Source organism: Grampus griseus (assembly GCF_964374135.1).
Source record: "Grampus griseus genome assembly, chromosome: 5".
In the NCBI taxonomy this organism is placed as follows: domain Eukaryota; kingdom Metazoa; phylum Chordata; class Mammalia; order Artiodactyla; family Delphinidae; genus Grampus; species Grampus griseus.
Window position 1 is genome coordinate 62,975,991 of NC_138998.1, and position 8,183 is coordinate 62,984,173.

Consider the following 8,183-nt stretch of genomic DNA (forward strand, 5'->3'; position numbering starts at 1 on the left):
AGAAAGCCCAGAGATAAAGTCACACACATATTGACACCTTATCTTTGACAAAGGAGGCAAGAATATACAATGGAGAAAAGACAGCCTCTTCAATAAGTGGTGACAGGAAAACTGGACAACTACATTTAAAAGAATGAAATCAGAACACTCCCTAACACCATACACAAAAATAAACTCAAAATGGATTAAAGACCTAAATGTAAGGCCAGACACTATAAAACTCTTAGAGGAAAACACAGGAAGAACACTCTATGACATAAATCACAGCAAGATCCTTTTTGACCCACCTTCTAGAGAAATGGAAATAAAAACAAAAATAAAGAAATGGGACCTAATGAAACTTAAAGTTTTTGCACAGCAAAGGAAAACATAAACAAGATGAAAAGACAACCCTTAGAATGGGAGAAAATATTTGCAAATGAAGCAACTGACAAAGGATTAATCTCCAAAATATACAAGCAGCTCATGTAGCTCAATATCAAAAAAACAAACAACCCAATCCAAAAATGGGCAGAAGATCTAAATAGACATTTCTTCAAAGAAGATATACAGATTGCCAACAAACACATGAAAGGATGCTCAACATCATTAATCATTAGAGAAATGCAAATCAAAACTACAATGGGGTAGCACCTCACACTGGTCAGAAGAGCCATCATCAAAAAATCTACAAACAATAAATGCTGGGGAGGGTGTGGAGGAGAGGGAACCCTCTTGCACTGTTGGTGGGAATGTAAATTGATACAGCCACTATGGAGAACAGTATGGAGGTTCCTTAAAAAACTACAAATAGAACTACCATATGACCCAACGATCCCACTACTGGGCATATATCCTGAGAAAACCATAATTCAAAAAGAGTCACGTACCACAATGTTCATTGCAGCACTGTTTACAATAGTCAGGACATGGAAGCAACCTAAGTGTCCATTGACAGATGAATGGATAAAGAAGATGCAGCACATATATACAATGGAATATTATTCAGCCATAAAAAGAAATGAAATTGAGTTATTTGTAGTGAGGTGGATGGACCTAGAGTCTGTCATACAGAGTGGAGTAAGTCAGAAAGAGAAAAACAAATAACGTATGTTAACACATATATATGGAATCTAAAAAAAAAAGGTCATGAAGAACCTAGGGGCAAGACAGGAATAAAGATGCAGACCTACTAGAGAATGGACTTGAGGATATGGGGAGGGGGAAGGGTAAGCTGTGACAAAGTGAGAGAGTGGCATGGACATATATACACTACCAAATGTAAAATAGATAGCTAGTGGAAGCAGCTGCACAGCACAGGGAGATCAGCTTGGTGCTTTGTGACCACCTAGAGGGGTGGGATAGGGAGGGTGGGAGGGAGGGAGATGCAAGAGGGAAGAGATATGGGGACATATGTATAACTGATTCACTTTGTTATAAAGCAGAAGCTAACACACCATTGTAAAGCAATTATACTCCAATGAAGATATTAAAAATTAAAAAATAAAAAAGTAAAGAAAAATAAAATGACCCACGTTTGAAGTTAAAAAAAAAAAGGTTCTGAAGAACCTAGGGGCAGAACTGGAATAAAGAGGAAGAAGTAGAGAATGGACTTGAGGACACAGGATGGGGAAAGGGTAATCTGGGATGAAGTGAGAGACTCGCATGGACATATATACACTACCAAATGTAAAATAGATAGCTGGTGGGAAGCAGCCGCATAGCACAGGGAGATCAGCTCGGTGCTTTGTGAACACCTAGAGGGGTGGGACAGGGCTGGTGGGAGGGAGATGCAATAGGGAGGGGATATGGGGATATATGTATACGTATAGCTGATTCCCTCTGTTATACAGCAGCAACAAAAACAACAATGTAAAGCAATTATACTCCAGTAAAGATGTTAAAAAAACAAAAGGTCAAACTGTTTCCAAGTAAACCTAAGTGTATCCCAAAACAAAGCTCAGGAATATATATAGGAATACAAAAATATCTAGTACAAACAATGTAAAATTTTCAAAGTTTGGCATTCAATAAATTATTGCTAGGTATGCAACGAAGAGAATGTGAACAATAATAAGGAGAAAAATCAACTGAAATGGATCCAGAAATGACAGAGATGATATAATAGACAAAACATTTAAAATAGTTATTATAACTGTATTCCATATATCTAAGAAGCTGGAAGAAAGACTGAACATGTTAGGTAGAGACATGAAAGATATTTAAAAATGCCCACATCAAGTGTCTAGATATGATATGCTAAATGAAAACTACAAATATACTGAGTGGGATTAATAGCAGATTAGATATTGCAGAAGAAAAGATTAGTGAATTTGAAGCATCACTACAGAAACTATCCAAAAAGACTACAAAAAAAGAAAAAAAAAGAGTATCATACCGGTGAGCTGTTGGACAACTTCAAGTAGTCAAATAAACATGTAATTGGAATACCTGAAGAAGAGGAGAGTCAGGAGCAGAAAAAAAATTAAAGAAATAATGGCTGACATTTTCCCAAATTTGTTGATATTTGATAAAAAAACTATGGAACCTCAGCTACAAGATGCTCAATGAACCCCAAGCATAAGAAATATATATAAAACTATACCAAGGAACACCAAAATCAAATTGATTACAATCAGTGATAAAAATTATAAAAGAGGCCAGAGAAAAAAGACACCTGATATAGAGAGAAACCCAGATAAGAATGACTATAGCTTTCTTACTGGAAACAAAGTATGCTAGTAGCCAGTGGAACAACATCTTTAAAGAACTAAAAGAAAAAAAAAAACCTGTCAAATTAGAATTTTTTTTTTAACATTTTCATTGGAGTATAATTGCTTTACAATGGTGTGTTAGCTTCTGCTTTATAACAAAGTGAACCAGTTATACGTATACATATGTTCCCATATTTCTTCCCTGTTGCATCTCCCTCCCTCCCACCCTCCCTATCCCCCCCTTCTAGGTGGTCACAAAGCACCAAGCTGATCTCCCTGTGCTATGTGGCTGCTTCCCACTAGCTATCTATTTTACGTTTGGTAGTGTATATATGTCCATGCCACGCTCTCACTTTGTCACAGCTTACCCTTCCCCCTCCCCATATCCTCAAGTCCATTTTCTAGTAGGTCTGTGGCTTTATTCCCGTCTTACCCCTAGGTTCTTCATGATCTTTTTTTTTTCTCTTAGATTCCATATATATGTGTTAGCATACGGTATTTGTTTTTCTCTTTCTGACTTACTTCACTCTGTATGACAGACTCTAGAATTCTTTACTCAGTGAAATATCTTTAGAATTAAAAGGCTAAATAAAGAATTTTTCAAATGTACAAACCATATAGAGCTGCGTTACAAGAAATGGTAAAGGAAATCCTTTCACTAGAATTACACTATATGGAAACCTGGATTTATACACAAGAATGATAAGCACTGATAAATACAAATAGATAAATATAAAGAATATTTTTTTATTAATTAAATCTTTTAAAAAGATAGTTAACTATGACAATAATAACATATTGTGTGGTTTATAACATGTAGAAGTAAAATGTAGAAGTACAAAGCACAAAGACCTGGATAAGAGAAATGGAGGTATGTTGTTGTAAATTTCTTATAGTATATGCAAAATGAAATTCTGCTACTTGAAGGTAGACTGTGATAGTTAAAACAACTAAGATAAGAAAGGAGATAAAGTGAAATCATAAAAAAATTCAATTAACTTCAGGCAGAAAAAGAGAAAAAGGGAAAAGAAGAACAGATAGAAAAAAGAAAACAAATAGCAAGATGGTGGTTTTAAACCTAACTATAACAATTATCACAGTAAATGTAAATGTTTTAAAACTCTAACTAAAAAGCAGATATTGTCAGATTGGATTAAAAAATAAAACCCAACAACACGCTTCTTATAAGAAAGTCAATTTAAATATACAGACACAAATACATTAAAAGTAAAACAATGAAAAAAGATATACCATGGCAACACTAGTTAACCAGAGTGGCTATATTAGTTACGAATATAATTATAATAACATAAATTTCAAAGCAAAGAATATTACTAGGGATAAAGAGAGTCATTTCATAATGGTAAAGAGGGCAAGTCATTAAGAAAACATAATAGTCCTAAACATTTCTACCTCTAGTTCTTTACCCAAAAGGAATGAAAGGTGTCTGTCCAAAATTTGTATATGAATGTTCATATTTTATTTTTAATAGCCAAAAACTGGAAACAACCCAAATGTCCATCAGCACATGAATGGATAAACCAGTTGTGGAATATCTACCTGTATACTGAAATACTAATCAGCAATAAAAATATGTTAATTACTGATACACACAACAACATGGATGAATTTTTAAATTATTATGCTGAGTGAAAGAAGCCACATGGAAAAGAGTACATACTGTATCAATCTATTCATATAAAATCTAGAAAATGCAATCTGGCTTATAGTGACAACAAGCAGATCAGTGGCTGTATGGAGATGGAGATGGGTGGGTAGGGAGGGTGGGAGAGAGGGATGATAAAGGAAACTTTTGAGGCTGATGAATATCTTCATTATATTGATATGGTGCTGATTTTATTGGTGTATACAGACATAAAAACTTATTAATTGTACATTTTAAACATGTACAATTTATTTTATGCCAAATTGTACCTCAATAAAGCTGTTTTAAAACAAAATTGTCAAAAAAACCAAAAAACAAAATTGCCGTTATGTGCAGATAACATAATACTCTACACAGAGTACCCTAAAGACTTCATGCAAAAACTGTTAGAATAAATGAATTTAGCAAGGTAGCAGGATACAAAATTAATATACAGAAATCTGTTGCATTTCTTTATACTAGCAATGAAATATCAGAAAAAATTTAAAAATCCTGTTTAAAATTGCATCAAAAAACCCCCACAAAAATCCTAGGAATAAACCTAACCAAGGAGGTGAGAACTATAAAACATTGATAAAGGAAGTTGAAAATGATCCAAAGAAATGGAATGATACCCTATGCTCTTGGATTGGAAGAATTAATATTGTTAAAATGGTCATACTATCCAAAGCAATCTATAGATTTAATGTGATCCTTATCCAATTACCCATGACATTTTTCACAGAACTAGAACAAATAATCCTAAAATTTATACAGAACCACAAAAGATCCAGAATTGCCAAAGCAATCCTGACGAAAAAGAGCAAAGCTGGAGGCATAACCCTCCTGGACTTCAGATAATACTACAAAGCTACAGTAATCAAAACAGCATGGTATTTGCACAAAAACAGACATATAGGTCAATGGAACAGAATAGAGAGCCCAGAAATAAACCCATACACTTGAGGTTAATTAATCTTCGACAATGGAGAATATACAGTGGAGATACGACAGTCTCTTCAGCAAGTGGTGTTGGGAAAGCTGGACAGCCACATGTAAATCAATAAAGTTAGAACACACCCTCACGCCATACACAAAAGTAAACTCAAAATGGTTTAAAGATCTAAATATAAGATATGACACCATAAAACTCCTAGAAGAGAACATAGGCAAAACATTATCTGACATAAATCATAGCAATATTTTCTTAGACCATTTTTCCAAGGCAAAAGAAATAAAAGCAAAAATAAACAAATGGTACTTAATCAAACTTAAAAGCTTCTGCACAGCAAAGGAAAACATCAACAAAATGAAAAGATGACCTACAGAATGGGAGAAAATATTTGCAGATGATGCAATTGACAAGGGGTTAATATCCAAAATATACAAACAGCTCATAAAACTGAATGTAAAAAAACCCAATCAAAAAATGGACAGAAGACTTAAATAGACATTTCTCCAAAGAAGACCTATAGATGGCCAACAGGCACATGAAAAGAAGCTCAACATCACTAATTATTAGAGAAATGCAAATCAAAATCACAATGAGGTATCACCTCACACCAGTCAGAATAGTCATCATTAAAAAGTCTACAAATAATAAATGCTAGAGATTGTGGGGAGAAAAGGGAACCCTCCTACACTGCTGGTAGGAATGTAAATTGGTGCAGCCACTATGGAAAACAGTATGGAGGTTCCTTAAAAAACTAAAACTAGAGCTACCATATGATACAGCAATCCCACTTCTGGGCAGAGAAGAAAACTCTAATTTGAAAAGATACATGCACCTCAATGTTCACAGCAACACTATTTACAATAGCCAAGACGTGGAAGCAACCTATGTGTCCATCAACAGATGAATGGATAAAGAAGATGTGGTGTATATATATACAAGGGACTATTATTCAGCCATTAAAAAGAATGAAATAATACTATTTGCAGCAACGTGGGTGGACCTAGAGAGTATCATACTAAGTGAAGTAAGTCAACAGAGAAAGACAAATATTACATGATATCACTCATTTGTGGAATCTAAAATATAATGCAAATGAATTTATTTATAAAACAGAACCAGACTCACAGACATAGAAAACAAACTGATGGTTACTAAAGGGGAAAGGGAGTGGGGGGAGGAGTAAATTAGGAGTATGGGATTAACACATACATACTACCATATATAAAATAGATAAGCAACAGTGATTTACTGTATAGCACAGGAAACTATATCCAGTATCTTGTAATAACCTATGATGGAAAATAATCTAAAAAAATATATACCTGAATGACTTTGCTGTATACCTGAAACTGACACAATATTTTTTATATATATATATTTATTTATTTATTTATTTATTTGGTTGCACGGGTCTTAGTTGTGGCATGCGAACTCTTACTGGCAGCATGCATATGTGATCTAGATCCCTGACCAGGGATCAAACCTGGGCCCCCTGAATTGGGAGCGCAGAGTCTTAACCACTGCACCACCAGGGAAGTCCCTAATACAATATTATAAATCCACTATACTTCAATTAAAAAAACATTATTACAGCCTTTCCCAAAGATCCTTTGGTTACCAGAGCTTTGACTGGATCTTGAGCCATTGTTCTAGTCCTCATTGAGGTCTACTGTTCAGTCCAGCAGTGGAAATGCTGGGGCCCAGAGGGACTGAGTGACACACAGTCCCACTGGTGTCCTACCTGCTCATGCTGCCTTACATGAAATAACCCTAACCCACACCCATCCAAGCACATCCCTCTGGGACTACACTCTTCCAGAGCACAGAGGTTTTGCCCAGGTGCCACATTACATACCCTTCTAAATGAGGGTTCTTGGGCAGAGACGACTTGCTCCACCTTCTCTCTTAGTCTCTGTATTACTTCTTACCTTTCAGTTGGGCTGTGTGGAAAGAGCGCCAAGCTAGAGGCAGAAAACTGGGTTTGTGCTAAATGGTGTGTGATCTTGCACAAGAAGGCTTATTCCCCACACCCAACCTCAGTTTTTTCATCTGTTAAAAGACAGACTTGCATTAAAATTGATGTTTACCAAAAGTTTTGAATGACATGAATAATGTTTGTGAATATAATGCTAAGTGAAAAACAAAGCTGGATCCAAAATTATATATATACAGTCTGATTCCAGTTCTGTAAAAAATTTATGGAAAAAACCCTACAAGGATACATACGTATAGGGGTGTGTGTGTGTGTGTGTGTGATCACATTGGTAGATTTAGGTGATTTTGTTGTTTCTTTAGTTTTTCTGTACTCTTCAGAAAATTTTTTATTGATACAATGTGTTACCTTTAAAACTGGAAAAATATATTAAAAAAAAATGGAGGGACTTTCCTTGAGACTCCAACAGTCCAAGCTGCTGAACCATCTCAATAGCCTGAGGAACTAAATAAAAACCAGGAGAATGAAGTTCACATTGTTTATCCCACCTTTTCATGGGCATTCAGGGAAGGGTGATTTCAGCCCTTCCTGAGCTGACATCCTGACAATGACATGTTGCTCAAGGCTCTGAGCTGACCTCTGGACTCAGTGAAACCCCTGTCTGCTGTGCTTATGGACCCAACCATGCCCCCACCTGGCTCTGGGAATGAATAACTTAAAGCGGGTTGTTCTAGATCTGAGCTTGGAGCTTGATCTGATAGGCACAAACAGCCATATCAAATGAGAATAGAGTTTCTTCTTCTTGGGCAACAGGAAAAGCGTGGAATTTTCAACAGATGGCCTGATCTAAGGTGATTCCAGAACTTGGCTCTTCCTTGTTGGCAGAGGCCCTGCTCTGTGGTGTCCACCTGTCCCTACATTCTTGTTTTTGGTGAATAGGGGCATCTAATTAAGACA

The 8,183-nt window shown here is 35.7% G+C and overlaps 1 protein-coding gene across 3 annotated transcripts in view; it reads right to left on the bottom strand.

Moving 5' to 3' along the window:
* Nucleotides 1-8,183, bottom strand: part of DGKG (diacylglycerol kinase gamma) — a gene marked incomplete at both ends in the record, with an annotated part of 156,310 nt that overhangs the window by 127,009 nt on the left and 21,118 nt on the right. The gene's annotated exons all lie outside the window — the stretch shown is intronic.